The 19,694-nt window shown below is 49.2% G+C and overlaps 9 non-coding genes across 9 annotated transcripts; all 9 read right to left on the reverse strand.

The window, feature by feature from the left end:
* Nucleotides 1-694: 694 nt before the first annotated feature.
* LOC141210063 (U2 spliceosomal RNA) lies at nt 695-885 on the reverse strand. Its single transcript, XR_012280243.1, has one exon. It is a non-coding gene; the product is annotated as a U2 spliceosomal RNA (small nuclear RNA).
* A 1,122-nt stretch (nt 886-2,007) lies between these two features.
* Nucleotides 2,008-2,198, reverse strand: LOC141208370 (U2 spliceosomal RNA). The gene has a single exon (XR_012278602.1). It is a non-coding gene; the product is annotated as a U2 spliceosomal RNA (small nuclear RNA).
* Nucleotides 2,199-3,319: 1,121 nt separating this feature from the next.
* Nucleotides 3,320-3,510, reverse strand: LOC141209891 (U2 spliceosomal RNA). The gene has a single exon (XR_012280079.1). It is a non-coding gene; the product is annotated as a U2 spliceosomal RNA (small nuclear RNA).
* Nucleotides 3,511-4,629: 1,119 nt separating this feature from the next.
* Nucleotides 4,630-4,820, reverse strand: LOC141209811 (U2 spliceosomal RNA). Its single transcript, XR_012280002.1, has one exon. It is a non-coding gene; the product is annotated as a U2 spliceosomal RNA (small nuclear RNA).
* A 1,119-nt stretch (nt 4,821-5,939) lies between these two features.
* On the reverse strand, nt 5,940-6,130 carry LOC141208371 (U2 spliceosomal RNA). Its single transcript, XR_012278603.1, has one exon. It is a non-coding gene; the product is annotated as a U2 spliceosomal RNA (small nuclear RNA).
* A 1,123-nt stretch (nt 6,131-7,253) lies between these two features.
* Nucleotides 7,254-7,444, reverse strand: LOC141208373 (U2 spliceosomal RNA). The gene has a single exon (XR_012278605.1). It is a non-coding gene; the product is annotated as a U2 spliceosomal RNA (small nuclear RNA).
* A 1,119-nt stretch (nt 7,445-8,563) lies between these two features.
* LOC141210862 (U2 spliceosomal RNA) lies at nt 8,564-8,754 on the reverse strand. Its single transcript, XR_012280855.1, has one exon. It is a non-coding gene; the product is annotated as a U2 spliceosomal RNA (small nuclear RNA).
* A 1,120-nt stretch (nt 8,755-9,874) lies between these two features.
* On the reverse strand, nt 9,875-10,065 carry LOC141208374 (U2 spliceosomal RNA). The gene has a single exon (XR_012278606.1). It is a non-coding gene; the product is annotated as a U2 spliceosomal RNA (small nuclear RNA).
* Nucleotides 10,066-11,182: 1,117 nt separating this feature from the next.
* On the reverse strand, nt 11,183-11,373 carry LOC141208375 (U2 spliceosomal RNA). The gene has a single exon (XR_012278607.1). It is a non-coding gene; the product is annotated as a U2 spliceosomal RNA (small nuclear RNA).
* Between the last annotated feature and the right edge of the window lie 8,321 nt (nt 11,374-19,694).

A 19,694-nucleotide genomic window follows, 5' to 3' on the forward strand; every position in this document is an offset into this window, starting at 1 on the left:
GTTCCATTGCCACATTCCGTCTACTGCAGGCGGGATACCTGGATGGCTGAATGTCACTGAGAAGCTCACAGAGACCGCCATAAGCAACAGTTTAAAAGAATGCCACAGACTAATCAACCAAACTTTTTGGGTTGGTTTCTCTTTTATAGTCTGCAGGCATTAAATGAAAGAAGTCAGTGTTCCAGCAGAGGGAGACAACGTTTCAGAAAAGGCATTGTAGCAAACCAAAAAAGAAATTTTAAGCGCAGCAGAGTAACCAGCTCACATACCTGTTAGCTCAGGTGAGTTTAAAAGGCTGCTGTTGATAACAAGGGCATTTGCTAAATAGATGGTGTGTGTGCAACAATATATTGAAAGGTCAATTATATTGTGCAGCTTATCTCACCACCTGTAGTTATTTAGGTGAAAGCTCCAAAATGCTTGCCTAATATGTCTGTTTATCCAAAAGGAAGTATAGAGGGAGAGCTAGATAGATAGCATTGCATTACATTACATTACATGGCAATGCAATGCACAGTTGCTGAAGTTGAACCAAAATGAGCTTGTCATCTGGCTTCTGCAACTTTTAACATGAAAAATCCAATGAGGAGAAGAAAAGCAAAGCCAAAGAGTCCATCCCAAAATCCGACGAACAAGCAAAATGAACAAAAAGCATTGAATTCAATTCTTTCTGATTTTAGAAACTGCATTAAAGAAGGGGTGCACCGGTCCTGAAGATACTGCAATACCAGGTCAATGCGTGGAGTGGACAGAGCAAGCTCTTTTTCCATCTCCCTGTTCTAAAAATCCATTTAATATATGGTCCCCAGATAGGGGACGTATCAGATATTAAACTGATAAGAACAGATACTACACTTGATCTTAGCCAAAAGGCCGAGAAGCGATAACCAGAATTGGTTTCCGACTACGGTGCCACCCAAGGATTCTGAAAAGTCCATTTGTGGAGATGGCCACCTGGACTCCCGTTAAGAAGACATGCTGTCAACCTCTAGATCCCTCACATGCCTGCACTTTTCGGCTTGCTGCTGCTGCAATCCACGCGTTTTAGATCTGCATAACTCCACCTCTTTTAGCACAGTACCCTCAATCCCCGGCTGTTCCCACCCGCCTCAACACCGTTGGAAGGGAGGAGAACCAATTAAGGCGGGGGGGGGGGGTGGAACGAGCAGCTGTCTACCCTTAGCAGGAGGGTTGCTGATTAATTACCTCTCCTGCTGCTGCTGCTGCTGGCTGTCCAGCAGCAGACTGAAGGTGGCTGCTGCTGTGCGCAGGTAAATAAAGGCTCAGAGCCTATTATGACACGCGCAGCCAGCGTTCCATTGCCACATTCCGTCTACTGCAGGCAGGATACCTGGATGGCTGAATGTCACTGAGAAGCTCACAGAGACCGCCATAAGCAACAGTTTAAAAGAATGCCACAGACTAATCAACCAAACTTTTTGGGTTGGTTTCTCTTTTATAGTCTGCAGGCATTAAATGAAAGAAGTCAGTGTTCCAGCAGAGGGAGACAACGTTTCAGAAAAGGCATTGTAGCAAACCAAAAAAGAAATTTTAAGCGCAGCAGAGTAACCAGCTCACATACCTGTTAGCTCAGGTGAGTTTAAAAGGCTGCTGTTGATAACAAGGGCATTTGCTAAATAGATGGTGTGTGTGCAACAATATACTGAAAGGTCAATTATATTGTGCAGCTTATCTCACCACCTGTAGTTATTTAGGTGAAAGCTCCAAAATGCTTGCCTAATATGTCTGTTTATCCAAAAGGAAGTATAGAGGGAGAGCTAGATAGATAGCATTGCATTACATTACATTACATGGCAATGCAATGCACAGTTGCTGAAGTTGAACCAAAATGAGCTTGTCATCTGGCTTCTGCAACTTTTAACATGAAAAATCCAATGAGGAGAAGAAAAGCAAAGCCAAAGAGTCCATCCCAAAATCCGACAAACAAGCAAAATGAACAAAAAGCATTGAATTCAATTCTTTCTGATTTTAGAAACTGCTTTAAAGAAGGGGTGCACCGGTCCTGGAGATACTGCAATACCAGGTCAATGCGTGGAGTGGACAGAGCAAGCTCTTTTTCCATCTCCCTGTTCTAAAAATCCATTTAATATATGGTCCCCAGATAGGGGACGTATCAGATATTAAACTGATAAGAACAGATACTACACTTGATCTTAGCCAAAAGGCCGAGAAGCGATAACCAGAATTGGTTTCCGACTACGGTGCCACCCAAGGATTCTGAAAAGTCCATTTGTGGAGATGGCCACCTGGACTCCCGTTAAGAAGACATGCTGTCAACCTCTAGATCCCTCACATGCCTGCACTTTTCGGCTTGCTGCTGCTGCAATCCACGCGTTTTAGATCTGCATAACTCCACCTCTTTTAGCACAGTACCCTCAACCCCCGGCTGTTCCCACCCGCCTCAACACCGTTGGAAGGGAGGAGAACCAATTAAGGCGGGGGGGGGGGTGGAACGAGCAGCTGTCTACCCTTAGCAGGAGGGTTGCTGATTAATTACCTCTCCTGCTGCTGCTGCTGCTGGCTGTCCAGCAGCAGACTGAAGGTGGCTGCTGCTGTGCGCAGGTATATAAAGGCTCAGAGCCTATTATGACACGCGCAGCCAGCGTTCCATTGCCACATTCCGTCTACTGCAGGCGGGATACCTGGATGGCTGAATGTCACTGAGAAGCTCACAGAGACCGCCATAAGCAACAGTTTAAAAGAATGCCACAGACTAATCAACCAAACTTTTTGGGTTGGTTTCTCTTTTATAGTCTGCAGGCATTAAATGAAAGAAGTCAGTGTTCCAGCAGAGGGAGACAACGTTTCAGAAAAGGCATTGTAGCAAACCAAAAAAGAAATTTTAAGCGCAGCAGAGTAACCAGCTCACATACCTGTTAGCTCAGGTGAGTTTAAAAGGCTGCTGTTGATAACAAGGGCATTTGCTAAATAGATGGTGTGTGTGCAACAATATACTGAAAGGTCAATAATATTGTGCAGCTTATCTCACCACCTGTAGTTATTTAGGTGAAAGCTCCAAAATGCTTGCCTAATATGTCTGTTTATCCAAAAGGAAGTATAGAGGGAGAGCTAGATAGATAGCATTGCATTACATTACATTACATGGCAATGCAATGCACAGTTGCTGATGTTGAACCAAAATGAGCTTGTCATCTGGCTTCTGCAACTTTTAACATGAAAAATCCAATGAGGAGAAGAAAAGCAAAGCTAAAGAGTCCATCCCAAAATCCGACAAACAAGCAAAATGAACAAAAAGCATTGAATTCAATTCTTTCTGATTTTAGAAACTGCATTAAAGAAGGGGTGCACCGGTCCTGGAGATACTGCAATACCAGGTCAATGCGTGGAGTGGACAGAGCAAGCTCTTTTTCCATCTCCCTGTTCTAAAAATCCATTTAATATATGGTCCCCAGATAGGGGACGTATCAGATATTAAACTGATAAGAACAGATACTACACTTGATCTTAGCCAAAAGGCCGAGAAGTGATAACCAGAATTGGTTTCTGACTACGGTGCCACCCAAGGATTCTGAAAAGTCCATTTGTGGAGATGGCCACCTGGACTCCCGTTAAGAAGACATGCTGTCAACCTCTAGATCCCTCACATGCCTGCACTTTTCGGCTTGCTGCTGCTGCAATCCACGCGTTTTAGATCTGCATAACTCCACCTCTTTTAGCACAGTACCCTCAACCCCCGGCTGTTCCCACCCGCCTCAACACCGTTGGAAGGGAGGAGAACCAATTAAGGCGGGGGGGGGTGGAACGAGCAGCTGTCTACCCTTAGCAGGAGGGTTGCTGATTAATTACCTCTCCTGCTGCTGCTGCTGCTGGCTGTCCAGCAGCAGACTGAAGGTGGCTGCTGCTGTGCGCAGGTATATAAAGGCTCAGAGCCTATTATGACACGCGCAGCCAGCGTTCCATTGCCACATTCCGTCTACTGCAGGCGGGATACCTGGATGGCTGAATGTCACTGAGAAGCTCACAGAGACCGCCATAAGCAACAGTTTAAAAGAATGCCACAGACTAATCAACCAAACTTTTTGGGTTGGTTTCTCTTTTATAGTCTGCAGGCATTAAATGAAAGAAGTCAGTGTTCCAGCAGAGGGAGACAACGTTTCAGAAAAGGCATTGTAGCAAACCAAAAAAGAAATTTTAAGCGCAGCAGAGTAACCAGCTCACATACCTGTTAGCTCAGGTGAGTTTAAAAGGCTGCTGTTGATAACAAGGGCATTTGCTAAATAGATGGTGTGTGTGCAACAATATACTGAAAGGTCAATTATATTGTGCAGCTTATCTCACCACCTGTAGTTATTTAGGTGAAAGCTCCAAAATGCTTGCCTAATATGTCTGTTTATCCAAAAGGAAGTATAGAGGGAGAGCTAGATAGATAGCATTGCATTACATTACATTACATGGCAATGCAATGCACAGTTGCTGAAGTTGAACCAAAATGAGCTTGTCATCTGGCTTCTGCAACTTTTAACATGAAAAATCCAATGAGGAGAAGAAAAGCAAAGCCAAAGAGTCCATCCCAAAATCCGACAAACAAGCAAAATGAACAAAAAGCATTGAATTCAATTCTTTCTGATTTTAGAAACTGCATTAAAGAAGGGGTGCACCGGTCCTGGAGATACTGCAATACCAGGTCAATGCGTGGAGTGGACAGAGCAAGCTCTTTTTCCATCTCCCTGTTCTAAAAATCCATTTAATATATCGTCCCCAGATAGGGGACGTATCAGATATTAAACTGATAAGAACAGATACTACACTTGATCTTAGCCAAAAGGCCGAGAAGCGATAACCAGAATTGGTTTCCGACTACGGTGCCACCCAAGGATTCTGAAAAGTCCATTTGTGGAGATGGCCACCTGGACTCCCGTTAAGAAGACATGCTGTCAACCTCTAGATCCCTCACATGCCTGCACTTTTCGGCTTGCTGCTGCTGCAATCCACGCGTTTTAGATCTGCATAACTCCACCTCTTTTAGCACAGTACCCTCAACCCCCGGCTGTTCCCACCCGCCTCAACACCGTTGGAAGGGAGGAGAACCAATTAAGGCGGGGGGGGGTGGAACGAGCAGCTGTCTACCCTTAGCAGGAGGGTTGCTGATTAATTACCTCTCCTGCTGCTGCTGCTGCTGGCTGTCCAGCAGCAGACTGAAGGTGGCTGCTGCTGTGCGCAGGTATATAAAGGCTCAGAGCCTATTATGACACGCGCAGCCAGCGTTCCATTGCCACATTCCGTCTACTGCAGGCGGGATACCTGGATGGCTGAATGTCACTGAGAAGCTCACAGAGACCGCCATAAGCAACAGTTTAAAAGAATGCCACAGACTAATCAACCAAACTTTTTGGGTTGGTTTCTCTTTTATAGTCTGCAGGCATTAAATGAAAGAAGTCAGTGTTCCAGCAGAGGGAGACAACGTTTCAGAAAAGGCATTGTAGCAAACCAAAAAAGAAATTTTAAGCGCAGCAGAGTAACCAGCTCACATACCTGTTAGCTCAGGTGAGTTTAAAAGGCTGCTGTTGATAACAAGGGCATTTGCTAAATAGATGGTGTGTGTGCAACAATATACTGAAAGGTCAATTATATTGTGCAGCTTATCTCACCACCTGTAGTTATTTAGGTGAAAGCTCCAAAATGCTTGCCTAATATGTCTGTTTATCCAAAAGGAAGTATAGAGGGAGAGCTAGATAGATAGCATTGCATTACATTACATTACATGGCAATGCAATGCACAGTTGCTGAAGTTGAACCAAAATGAGCTTGTCATCTGGCTTCTGCAACTTTTAACATGAAAAATCCAATGAGGAGAAGAAAAGCAAAGCCAAAGAGTCCATCCCAAAATCCGACAAACAAGCAAAATGAACAAAAAGCATTGAATTCAATTCTTTCTGATTTTAGAAACTGCATTAAAGAAGGGGTGCACCGGTCCTGGAGATACTGCAATACCAGGTCAATGCGTGGAGTGGACAGAGCAAGCTCTTTTTCCATCTCCCTGTTCTAAAAATCCATTTAATATATGGTCCCCAGATAGGGGACGTATCAGATATTAAACTGATAAGAACAGATACTACACTTGATCTTAGCCAAAAGGCCGAGAAGCGATAACCAGAATTGGTTTCCGACTACGGTGCCACCCAAGGATTCTGAAAAGTCCATTTGTGGAGATGGCCACCTGGACTCCCGTTAAGAAGACATGCTGTCAACCTCTAGATCCCTCACATGCCTGCACTTTTCGGCTTGCTGCTGCTGCAATCCACGCGTTTTAGATCTGCATAACTCCACCTCTTTTAGCACAGTACCCTCAACCCCCGGCTGTTCCCACCCGCCTCAACACCGTTGGAAGGGAGGAGAACCAATTAAGGCGGGGGGGGGGGGGTGGAACGAGCAGCTGTCTACCCTTAGCAGGAGGGTTGCTGATTAATTACCTCTCCTGCTGCTGCTGCTGCTGGCTGTCCAGCAGCAGACTGAAGGTGGCTGCTGCTGTGCGCAGGTATATAAAGGCTCAGAGCCTATTATGACACGCGCAGCCAGCGTTCCATTGCCACATTCCGTCTACTGCAGGCGGGATACCTGGATGGCTGAATGTCACTGAGAAGCTCACAGAGACCGCCATAAGCAACAGTTTAAAAGAATGCCACAGACTAATCAACCAAACTTTTTGGGTTGGTTTCTCTTTTATAGTCTGCAGGCATTAAATGAAAGAAGTCAGTGTTCCAGCAGAGGGAGACAACGTTTCAGAAAAGGCATTGTAGCAAACCAAAAAAGAAATTTTAAGCGCAGCAGAGTAACCAGCTCACATACCTGTTAGCTCAGGTGAGTTTAAAAGGCTGCTGTTGATAACAAGGTCATTTGCTAAATAGATGGTGTGTGTGCAACAATATACTGAAAGGTCAATTATATTGTGCAGCTTATCTCACCACCTGTAGCTATTTAGGTGAAAGCTCCAAAATGCTTGCCTAATATGTCTGTTTATCCAAAAGGAAGTATAGAGGGAGAGCTAGATAGATAGCATTGCATTACATTACATTACATGGCAATGCAATGCACAGTTGCTGAAGTTGAACCAAAATGAGCTTGTCATCTGGCTTCTGCAACTTTTAACATGAAAAATCCAATGAGGAGAAGAAAAGCAAAGCCAAAGAGTCCATCCCAAAATCCGACAAACAAGCAAAATGAACAAAAAACATTGAATTCAATTCTTTCTGATTTTAGAAACTGCATTAAAGAAGGGGTGCACCGGTCCTGGAGATACTGCAATACCAGGTCAATGCGTGGAGTGGACAGAGCAAGCTCTTTTTCCATCTCCCTGTTCTAAAAATCCATTTAATATATGGTCCCCAGATAGGGGACGTATCAGATATTAAACTGATAAGAACAGATACTACACTTGATCTTAGCCAAAAGGCCGAGAAGCGATAACCAGAATTGGTTTCCGACTACGGTGCCACCCAAGGATTCTGAAAAGTCCATTTGTGGAGATGGCCACCTGGACTCCCGTTAAGAAGACATGCTGTCAACCTCTAGATCCCTCACATGCCTGCACTTTTCGGCTTGCTGCTGCTGCAATCCACGCGTTTTAGATCTGCATAACTCCACCTCTTTTAGCACAGTACCCTCAACCCCCGGCTGTTCCCACCCGCCTCAACACCGTTGGAAGGGAGGAGAACCAATTAAGGCGGGGGGGGGTGGAACGAGCAGCTGTCTACCCTTAGCAGGAGGGTTGCTGATTAATTACCTCTCCTGCTGCTGCTGCTGCTGGCTGTCCAGCAGCAGACTGAAGGTGGCTGCTGCTGTGCGCAGGTATATAAAGGCTCAGAGCCTATTATGACACGCGCAGCCAGCGTTCCATTGCCACATTCCGTCTACTGCAGGCGGGATACCTGGATGGCTGAATGTCACTGAGAAGCTCACAGAGACCGCCATAAGCAACAGTTTAAAAGAATGCCACAGACTAATTAACCAAACTTTTTGGGTTGGTTTCTCTTTTATAGTCTGCAGGCATTAAATGAAAGAAGTCAGTGTTCCAGCAGAGGGAGACAACGTTTCAGAAAAGGCATTGTAGCAAACCAAAAAAGAAATTTTAAGCGCAGCAGAGTAACCAGCTCACATACCTGTTAGCTCAGGTGAGTTTAAAAGGCTGCTGTTGATAACAAGGGCATTTGCTAAATAGATGGTGTGTGTGCAACAATATACTGAAAGGTCAATTATATTGTGCAGCTTATCTCACCACCTGTAGTTATTTAGGTGAAAGCTCCAAAATGCTTGCCTAATATGTCTGTTTATCCAAAAGGAAGTATAGAGGGAGAGCTAGATAGATAGCATTGCATTACATTACATTACATGGCAATGCAATGCACAGTTGCTGAAGTTGAACCAAAATGAGCTTGTCATCTGGCTTCTGCAACTTTTAACATGAAAAATCCAATGAGGAGAAGAAAAGCAAAGCCAAACAGTCCATCCCAAAATCCGACAAACAAGCAAAATGAACAAAAAGCATTGAATTCAATTCTTTCTGATTTTAGAAACTGCATTAAAGAAGGGGTGCACCGGTCCTGGAGATACTGCAATACCAGGTCAATGCGTGGAGTGGACAGAGCAAGCTCTTTTTCCATCTCCCTGTTCTAAAAATTCATTTAATATATGGTCCCCAGATAGGGGACGTATCAGATATTAAACTGATAAGAACAGATACTACACTTGATCTTAGCCAAAAGGCCGAGAAGCGATAACCAGAATTGGTTTCCGACTACGGTGCCACCCAAGGATTCTGAAAAGTCCATTTGTGGAGATGGCCACCTGGACTCCCGTTAAGAAGACATGCTGTCAACCTCTAGATCCCTCACATGCCTGCACTTTTCGGCTTGCTGCTGCTGCAATCCACGCGTTTTAGATCTGCATAACTCCACCTCTTTTAGCACAGTACCCTCAACCCCCGGCTGTTCCCACCCGCCTCAACACCGTTGGAAGGGAGGAGAACCAATTAAGGCGGGGGGGGGGTGGAACGAGCAGCTGTCTACCCTTAGCAGGAGGGTTGCTGATTAATTACCTCTCCTGCTGCTGCTGCTGCTGGCTGTCCAGCAGCAGACTGAAGGTGGCTGCTGCTGTGCGCAGGTATATAAAGGCTCAGAGCCTATTATGACACGCGCAGCCAGCGTTCCATTGCCACATTCCGTCTACTGCAGGCGGGATACCTGGATGGCTGAATGTCACTGAGAAGCTCACAGAGACCGCCATAAGCAACAGTTTAAAAGAATGCCACAGACTAATCAACCAAACTTTTTGGGTTGGTTTCTCTTTTATAGTCTGCAGGCATTAAATGAAAGAAGTCAGTGTTCCAGCAGAGGGAGACAACGTTTCAGAAAAGGCATTGTAGCAAACCAAAAAAGAAATTTTAAGCGCAGCAGAGTAACCAGCTCACATACCTGTTAGCTCAGGTGAGTTTAAAAGGCTGCTGTTGATAACAAGGGCATTTGCTAAATAGATGGTGTGTGTGCAACAATATACTGAAAGGTCAATTATATTGTGCAGCTTATCTCACCACCTGTAGTTATTTAGGTGAAAGCTCCAAAATGCTTGCCTAATATGTCTGTTTATCCAAAAGGAAGTATAGAGGGAGAGCTAGATAGATAGCATTGCATTACATTACATTACATGGCAATGCAATGCACAGTTGCTGAAGTTGAACCAAAATGAGCTTGTCATCTGGCTTCTGCAACTTTTAACATGAAAAATCCAATGAGGAGAAGAAAAGCAAAGCCAAAGAGTCCATCCCAAAATCCGACAAACAAGCAAAATGAACAAAAAGCATTGAATTCAATTCTTTCTGATTTTAGAAACTGCATTAAAGAAGGGGTGCACCGGTCCTGGAGATACTGCAATACCAGGTCAATGCGTGGAGTGGACAGAGCAAGCTCTTTTTCCATCTCCCTGTTCTAAAAATCCATTTAATATATGGTCCCCAGATAGGGGACGTATCAGATATTAAACTGATAAGAACAGATACTACACTTGATCTTAGCCAAAAGGCCGAGAAGCGATAACCAGAATTGGTTTCCGACTACGGTGCCACCCAAGGATTCTGAAAAGTGTATTTGTGGAGATGGCCACCTGGACTCCCGTTAAGAAGACATGCTGTCAACCTCTAGATCCTTCACATGCCTGCACTTTTCTGCTTGCTGCTGCTGCAATCCACGCGTTTTAGATCTGCATAACTCCACCTCTTTTTGCACAGTACCCTCAACCCCCGGCTGTTCCCACCCGCCTCAACACCGTTGGAAGGGAGGAGAACCAATTAAGGCGGGGGGGGGGTGGAACGAGCAGCTGTCTACCCTTAGCAGGAGGGTTGCTGATTAATTACCTCTCCTGCTGCTGCTGCTGGCTGTCCAGCAGCAGACTGAAGGTGGCTGCTGCTGTGCGCAGGTATATAAAGGCTCAGAGCCTATTATGACACGCGCAGCCAGCGTTCCATTGCCACATTCCGTCTACTGCAGGCGGGATACCTGGATGGCTGAATGTCACTGAGAAGCTCACAGAGACCGCCATAAGCAACAGTTTAAAAGAATGCCACAGACTAATCAACCAAACTTTTTGGGTTGGTTTCTCTTTTATAGTCTGCAGGCATTAAATGAAAGAAGTCAGTGTTCCAGCAGAGGGAGACAACGTTTCAGAAAAGGCATTGTAGCAAACCAAAAAAGAAATTTTAAGCGCAGCAGAGTAACCAGCTCACATACCTGTTAGCTCAGGTGAGTTTAAAAGGCTGCTGTTGATAACAAGGGCATTTGCTAAATAGATGGTGTGTGTGCAACAATATACTGAAAGGTCAATTATATTGTGCAGCTTATCTCACCACCTGTAGTTATTTAGGTGAAAGCTCCAAAATGCTTGCCTAATATGTCTGTTTATCCAAAAGGAAGTATAGAGGGAGAGCTAGATAGATAGCATTGCATTACATTACATTACATGGCAATGCAATGCACAGTTGCTGAAGTTGAACCAAAATGAGCTTGTCATCTGGCTTCTGCAACTTTTAACATGAAAAATCCAATGAGGAGAAGAAAAGCAAAGCCAAAGAGTCCATCCCAAAATCCGACAAACAAGCAAAATGAACAAAAAGCATTGAATTCAATTCTTTCTGATTTTAGAAACTGCATTAAAGAAGGGGTGCACCGGTCCTGGAGATACTGCAATACCAGGTCAATGCGTGGAGTGGACAGAGCAAGCTCTTTTTCCATCTCCCTGTTCTAAAAATCCATTTAATATATGGTCCCCAGATAGGGGACGTATCAGATATTAAACTGATAAGAACAGATACTACACTTGATCTTAGCCAAAAGGCCGAGAAGCGATAACCAGAATTGGTTTCCGACTACGGTGCCACCCAAGGATTCTGAAAAGTCCATTTGTGGAGATGGCCACCTGGACTCCCGTTAAGAAGACATGCTGTCAACCTCTAGATCCCTCACATGCCTGCACTTTTCGGCTTGCTGCTGCTGCAATCCACGCGTTTTAGATCTGCATAACTCCACCTCTTTTAGCACAGTACCCTCAACCCCCGGCTGTTCCCACCCGCCTCAACACCGTTGGAAGGGAGGAGAACCAATTAAGGCGGGGGGGGGTGGAACGAGCAGCTGTCTATGTGACACCCCAGGGGTCTGGTTGCCACAGTAACGTAATGTTATGTCTGAGAGCAGGTGGGAGGTCCTTTAGTCAGGGATCCTGTGCATGCCACACCTCCTGCCCAGTCTTGGGAGGGGAAGAACTTCCCCTATAAAAACCTGGGGCTGAGGCAGGGTGAGTGAGTAGAAGAAGAGAAGAAGTAGAGACAGCATAGGAAGAAACAGCAGTTACAAGGAGTCAGGGGCTGGCAGCTGCAGAGTTCGCCCTGACTAAGAAGGCTTTTTACCGGACCCGGAGTCCGAGGCTGTGGGGACTAATTCCTACCCAGCAGCAGAATCCGTCAGGCAGGGGATTTCAGGTCCTCTGGCCCAGAAGCCCGAAGGCACGGTCACACGCGTGGGACCAGCACCGCCATCGTGGAGCGGAAGCCATTAGAAGGCCCCGAGTCACCGGCCATACGGGTGAGCACCACACGGTACACTCAGGGACGTGGGCTACTTACATCAGCTCCTAGCAAGGTAGCCAGAAGAGTACAGTCAGTTTGGGAGGCCTACAACTACGCCTGGCCAGGGGAGATCCCATCTGCTCAAGGACTGACCAGGCCCCATCCGCTAGCAAGTACTCCGGGAGGGTCTTTTGTTGTTACCAGTAAAGACCCTGAACTACACCGTACCGTCTCTGAGTGGTTCCTGCTACCCCCATCATCCACGTCGGCTGCCCTGAGGCCATACCCCTCCCGTTGGGGGTTATACTATCACGCTGCACAATCCCACCATCGGCCTCAGCGGTCTGCCCTGCAGCAGCAGCCCCCTGGCTGCACTCAACGGGTGGCGTAGTCATCAACCATTTACTACTAATGGACTGCCGTCTAGTTTGACTCCCTGGGCACGGACCGGGTCACCGCCACGAGACTACAACCCTCCACAGATCCGGCTCCGGGTAAGCTCCCGCATGCGCAGCGCAGCGCGACACAGGCCCAGGGGCGCGTCAACTTTGGCGTAGTCGGCAGGATTTCGTGCCCGCAACCACCGGGTACTGCGTGCCTGAAAAAGAGACTTTTCAAACTTACCAGTGGTGAAGATTCCCGCCATCCGGCGCCATCTTCAGCCTTCTTCCCGCCATCGGTGAAGTTTCCCGCCATCCGGCGCCATCTTCGGCCTTCTTCCCGCCATCCGTGGAGTTTTCCCGCCGTTGGACGCCATCTTGAGGACGCCGCGCGGGAAGAAGAGGGGCGTGGACTCCGAAAGCGCGCGAGAACTGAAGCCCCGCCTCACGTCCGGACGTTGCGTAAGGTCCTGGAAGGAGCCCAGCAGACGCCGACGTCACAGGAGCGCGACGGAAGGTCCTCAACCCTGACGATCCACTGCGGAGCCGCGGCCTACGGAAGAGGATCATCGCAAGGTAGGCCACGGTCCACTAGGGGGGAGGAAGATGTCGGATACGGAGGAGAGCTTCACTACCTCGACCCCCGCCAGCGCCACCGCTGCTGCAGTTATGCCCTTCACCATGCCATATATCCCGGGAGCAGCTTGGCTACCCCAGTACTCAGGGGAGTCACATACCCTGCATGACTTTAGAGAAAAGCTGGATAGCCTCTTCCAGGTGTACCCCCTCACAGAAGAGCAAAAAGTGAGCATCCTGGTGGCCCAACTAACCGGGGCAGCCAAAAGAGAAGTAAAATCTTGGCCACCTGGGAGGAGGACTGTCGCAGAGATACTAACCCGGCTGAGGGACACCTTCGATACCCGCACCTCAGCCGAGATCAAGCTTAGATTCTACGGGTGCAAGCAGCGAGCGCATGAGAGTATAAGGGACTATGCACTAAACCTACAAGAGGCCCTGAGGGCCATAAAGCAGACCGACCCTGATGGGGTGGGAAACGAGGACAGGCTGTTGACTGAACAATTTATAGAGGGTTTATATTGCAATGCCCACCGAACCCAGTTGCGGGCAATGGCCTTACAGGATCCCCATCTGGACTTTGCACAGTTCAAGGATAGAGCTATCCGGGTGCTCCGAGAACCAGCACCGGGTGGCGTTGTGACCCACAGGCGCCCAGCTATCACTTACCACCAGGAGGCGGCGCCCTTGTCGGCAGGGCCTGTGGGAGCTCATGCGCAGGCTTTGGACAATGACCCGGCTCCAGACCTACACCATCAGGTCCAAGAGCTAGTTAAGAGCGTTGCTGCGCTAACCCGAACTGTGCAGTCTTTACAGGTTTCCACCCCAGGGAAGATCCAGCTGGCATCCGGACCGGAGGACATCCCGTGGCGTCGACCAAGGAGGACCCCACCGGCCAGAGGAAGACCCAGTGACCGATACAGCGAGGACGGACGACCCATCTGCCGCCGCTGCAATCAACCCGGACATATGGAAAGGTACTGTTCTTTAAACGGGCACAACCTGGGGTAGAGGGCCAACCCCCAGGAAAAAGATCACCAGGCCCATCGAACTGGCGCGACAGATATGTGGGAGGACGTCCAGTCTTGCCTGTGGTACTGGATGGCATTCCCATGAGTGCCCTACTGGATACCGGGTCACAGGTCACCACCATCCCGTACGTGCTCTTCAAGCAGTACTGGAATGACTCGGATATTACCCGCTACCCTGACGACGACTTGAGTATCATCGCCAGCAATGGCCAGCCCGTGCCACAGATCGGATTTAAAGAGGTGACCCTCAAAATCGGTAGAGTCGAACTGGCCGCACAGGGACTGATCATTGTAGATATTGATAAACATGAGAGTCACCCAAAAATAACTCTAGGAACTAACGTAATTGAAAATTGTCTTGCAGAGGTGATTTTCCTTTTACAGCAGGTTGCCAAGAACGCCAGCTCCGGCGAGCAGCGGGTGCTCCAGAAAGAGATCCGGGCACTGATGCAACGGCAACAAGTGGAACTCTCCGGCGGTGAGATTGGTAGCGTAAGAATGTGTGACCCTTTTCCTATTGCCATGCCCCCAAAAAGTGAAATGATGATTTGGTGCCGGGCAGCTATTGGTCTGAGAGGTAGAGATTACCAGGCAATGGTAGAACCAGTTTACTCAGACAGTAGGCCCACCATTTTGACAGCACGGGGGGTGGTCAATGTACGCCATGGGAGGGTGCCCGTTCGCATAATAAATATCGGGGAGAGGGAAGTGTACCTGCCCCGGTATGCCACGCTAGCCAAATTATATACCACTAATCAAAATTCTATACAATCTGTGGAACCCTTGCCTCCATCTCACCCGGAGGAAGGTAACGGCTCTAAGAAAGACATGGAGGACTGGTGTCAGCAACTACATCTGGGTACTGACTCCACTCCCTCACATCAGAAACAAGGAGTCTATCGGGTGGTTCAAGAGTATGAGAGAGTGTTTAGTAAACACCCGTTAGACTTCGGGCGAGTCAAGGGGGTAGAACACCGCATCCCCACGGGAGATCATCCTCCCATAAAAGAGAGGTATCGACCCGTACCCCCTGCACATTACCAACACGCCAAGGGGATGCTTAGAGACATGAAGGAGGCTGGGGTAATCCGGGATAGCTGTAGCCCCTGGGCAGCCCCACTAGTTTTAGTCAAAAAGAAAGACAACACCATGAGGATGTGTGTAGATTACCGGAAAATCAACCGTATCACACACAAGGATGCGTACCCCTTACCAAGGATAGAGGAGTCATTGGCTGCTTTAAGACCTGCTAACTTCTTCTCTACCTTGGATCTCACTAGCGGGTACTGGCAGGTTCCTGTAGCAGAGGCGGACCGGGAGAAGACCGCATTCACCACCCTGATGGGACTTAGCGAGTTCACCTGCATGCCGTTCGGACTCTGCAACGCCCCGGGAACCTTCCAACGATTAATGGAGTGCTGTCTGGGCCACAGAAACTTCGAGACGGTCCTGTTGTACCTGGACGATGTCATCGTATACTCCAAAACTTATGAGGACCACCTGAAACACCTGGCGGAGGTGTTCGAAGCTCTGGCGAGTTACGGCCTAAAGGTGAAACCCTCCAAGTGTCACCTCCTGAAACCAAAGGTGCAATACCTGGGAAACGTGGTGAGCGCTGACGGAGTGGCTCCCGACCCCGATAAGATCACCGCAATTAAGGGATGGCCAAGCCCCTCCAGCGTAAAAGAAGTGCGGCAGTTCCTAGGGTTGGTAGGCTACTACCGAAGGTTTATTCCCGGTTTCACCAAAAAGGCAGCGCCTATGCAGGACCTCCTGATAGGCCAGTCCCGGAAGGCCAAGAACCAGAAGCCGCCCTTCAAATGGGAAGAGCTAGAAGAAGAGTCCTTCCGCCAGCTGAAGATGGCCCTCACGGGGGATGAAATCTTGGCGTACCCGGACTATAGCCAGCCCTTCATCCTCTACACCGACGCCAGTAACATCGGGCTAGGAGCCGTACTGTCCCAGATTCAGCAGGGGAGAGAACGAGTAATCTCCTATGCCAGCCGAAAACTGCGACCCACCGAAAGGAACCCCGAGAATTACAGCTCATTTAAGCTAGAGTTCCTGGCCGTGGTATGGGCAGTCACCGAGCGCTTTAGGCATTACCTCGCTTCTTCCCGGTTCACCGTATACACGGATAACAACCCGTTGACACACCTGGACACGGCAAGACTCGGTGCCCTGGAGCAGAGGTGGATGGCCCGTCTGTCCAACTACGAGTTCACAATCAAATACCGGGCAGGACGCTCCAATACTAACGCGGACGCCCTGTCCAGGATGCCCAACCTGCCGGACGAAGGCGAAGATCCGGAGGGACTGGAAGAAGTTGAACTCCCTGCGTTCCACCGTCATGGGACTATCCAGTATTCCCACCGGGTAAGGGGTAAGCAGGCTGCTACGTTGAACCCCTTACCCCACTACAACTGGGCGGAAACGCAAGACAGCGACCCTGCCGTCCGACTGGTGAAGGAGATGCTGACTCGGCCGGAGGCTCGCCTTGAACCAGACGCTCCGGAGGAAGCCAAACAACTATGGGCGGAGAAGAGTCGACTATTCCTTTACAAGGGGAAGTTGTGCCGCAGAATGGTCAACTCCCGGACGCATGAACTACTCTGGCAAGTAGTGGTGCCCCGAAGAGACGCAGCCATGGTGATGGAGGCATACCACGACGGAGCTGGACACTTCGGGTGGAAAAAGCTGGAGTTCCTGCTGCGCGAGCGGTTCCACTGGGTAGGCATGAGGGGAACCATCGAGAAGTGGTGCAGAGACTGTGGCCCGTGCAATCTGAGAAGGAAGGACCGGGCCAGCCAGAAGACTCCCCTGCAGTCCATCGTCACCCGGCAACCGTTGGAACTGGTAGCCTTGGATCATGTAAAACTGACCCCAAGCAGAAGTGGCTACGTCTACGCGTTAACCATCGTGGATCATTACTCCCGGTTCTTGGTTGTCGTCCCCGTCAAGGACTTAACGGCTCAAACAGCAGCTAGAGCCTTCCAGCAGCACTTCTGCCATCCACACGGGTACCCGGACCAAGTGCTGACGGACCAGGGAACTGCCTTTGAAGCGGAGGTCTTCCAGGAATTCTGCAATCTGTATGGCTGCCGGAAGATAAGGACGACACCCTACCATCCGCAAACTAATGGACTTTGTGAAAAAATGAACCAGGTGGTAATGGATCTTCTAAAAACATTGCCCCTGGAAGAACGCAGTCTGTGGCCTGAGAAGTTGCCCGATCTGGTGGACCTATACAACCACATCCCGGTAGGTTCCACCAACTGTACCCCGGCTTACCTAATGAGGGCAAGACCTGGTAAGTTACCTGTTGACCTGGAAATGGGAGTCCTGACACCCGAGGACACTTCACCAGAAACAGACTGGGACACAGAGAGGCAGCAGCAGTACCGGAGAGTACAGGAGAGCGTGGAGCGAAGTCTCTGTCAGGCTAGGGAAAAACAAGAGAAGACATACAACCAGTATGCTCCCGCTGTTCCCCTGGTACCCGGAGAGCAGGTCTTGAAGAGGAAGAGACGGCTCCACAAGTTGGACGACCAGTGGGAGAAGGACCCGTACACCGTACTGCCCTCAAGCCACGAAAACCCGAAGGTCTGTACCATCAGTAAAGACGGAGGGGAAACCACAGCCATTGTATCCCGGGACCACCTGAAGAAGTGTCCCGAACAACTGAGGAACCCTGAAGAGGAACAAGAAGACCATCGACCCGTGGAAGAAAGGGAAGATATGGTTAGTACCGCGCTCGGGGACTTCCCTCGGTCTTGGACTCAAGTCAATGGTGCAGTTGTGGTACCCGTACTCACCTTCCTCCAACCATCATCCCAAGAACCTACGGAGCAACGGGTAGAGCTGGAAGAACAGCCGGTCCGGGAGGCAGAAGACTCCACACTAGCAGAACAGGAGAATCAACCCTCTGCTTATAGTGAGCCTGCCGTACCCCTAGTGAGACAAAGAGCCGGTAGACAGCTGCCCAGTTTACCCTTGACAGCTCCTACACCCTGTAGTTCAGGGCCAGACAGTCAGCTCCGTAGGTCCACTAGGGCCACTAGAGGCCAGTTACCCGCACGTTGGAGGATCTAAATGTTTAAGCTATTTTATAATGTTTACCTGTCTATAGTTGCTTGTGTGTAATTTTGTATTTCTAGTTGTTTTTAGGAATCCTTGGTGGATTTACCGGGAATCCTTGTATATAGTTGGAGCGTAACCCAGGATGGACTAAAGACTGTCAAGGACTCGGGGTAGAACAGACCCCTACCTGGTTACGTCTCCCTGTGTTGGTGAAATGGACACCTTGCTTTCTTCAGAGACTGCACCCGGTTGCGGACACGCCGTAACCATCTTTATATGTTTTCTTATTGTATTATTAATGTTTTACCTTGTTATGTTTTCTAAATGTGTTTAGTCCCGGAGTACTAAATTTTACTAGGGGGGAATGTGACACCCCAGGGGTCTGGTTGCCACAGTAACGTAATGTTATGTCTGAGAGCAGGTGGGAGGTCCTTTAGTCAGGGATCCTCTGCATGCCACACCTCCTGCCCAGTCTTGGGAGGGGAAGAACTTCCCCTATAAAAACCTGGGGCTGAGGCAGGGTGAGTGAGTAGAAGAAGAGAAGAAGTAGAGACAGCATAGGAAGAAACAGCAGTTACAAGGAGTCAGGGGCTGGCAGCTGCAGAGTTCGCCCTGACTAAGAAGGCTTTTTACCGGACCCGGAGTCCGAGGCTGTGGGGACTAATTCCTACCCAGCAGCAGAATCCGTCAGGCAGGGGATTTCAGGTCCTCTGGCCCAGAAGCCCGAAGGCACGGTCACACGCGTGGGACCAGCACCGCCATCGTGGAGCGGAAGCCATTAGAAGGCCCCGAGTCACCGGCCATACGGGTGAGCACCACACGGTACACTCAGGGACGTGGGCTACTTACATCAGCTCCTAGCAAGGTAGCCAGAAGAGTACAGTCAGTTTGGGAGGCCTACAACTACGCCTGGCCAGGGGAGATCCCATCTGCTCAAGGACTGACCAGGCCCCATCCGCTAGCAAGTACTCCGGGAGGGTCTTTTGTTATTACCAGTAAAGACCCTGAACTACACCGTACCGTCTCTGAGTGGTTCCTGCTATCCCCATCATCCACGTCGGCTGCCCTGAGGCCATACCCCTCCCGTTGGGGGTTATACTATCACGCTGCACAATCCCACCATCGGCCTCAGCGGTCTGCCCTGCAGCAGCAGCCCCCTGGCTGCACTCAACGGGTGGCGTAGTCATCAACCATTTACTACTAATGGACTGCCGTCTAGTTTGACTCCCTGGGCACGGACCGGGTCACCGCCACGAGACTACAACCCTCCACAGATCCGGCTCCGGGTAAGCTCCCGCATGCGCAGCGCAGCGCGACACAGGCCCAGGGGCGCGTCATCTACCCTTAGCAGGAGGGTTGCTGATTAATTACCTCTCCTGCTGCTGCTGCTGCTGGCTGTCCAGCAGCAGACTGAAGGTGGCTGCTGCTGTGCGCAGGTATATAAAGGCTCAGAGCCTATTATGACACGCGCAGCCAGCGTTCCATTGCCACATTCCGTCTACTGCAGGCGGGATACCTGGATGGCTGAATGTCACTGAG

This window comes from Phyllobates terribilis, unplaced genomic scaffold (genome assembly GCF_046119375.1).
Source record: "Phyllobates terribilis strain yellow unplaced genomic scaffold, ASM4611937v1 Scaffold_169__1_contigs__length_4117513, whole genome shotgun sequence".
Lineage (NCBI taxonomy): Eukaryota > Metazoa > Chordata > Amphibia > Anura > Dendrobatidae > Phyllobates > Phyllobates terribilis.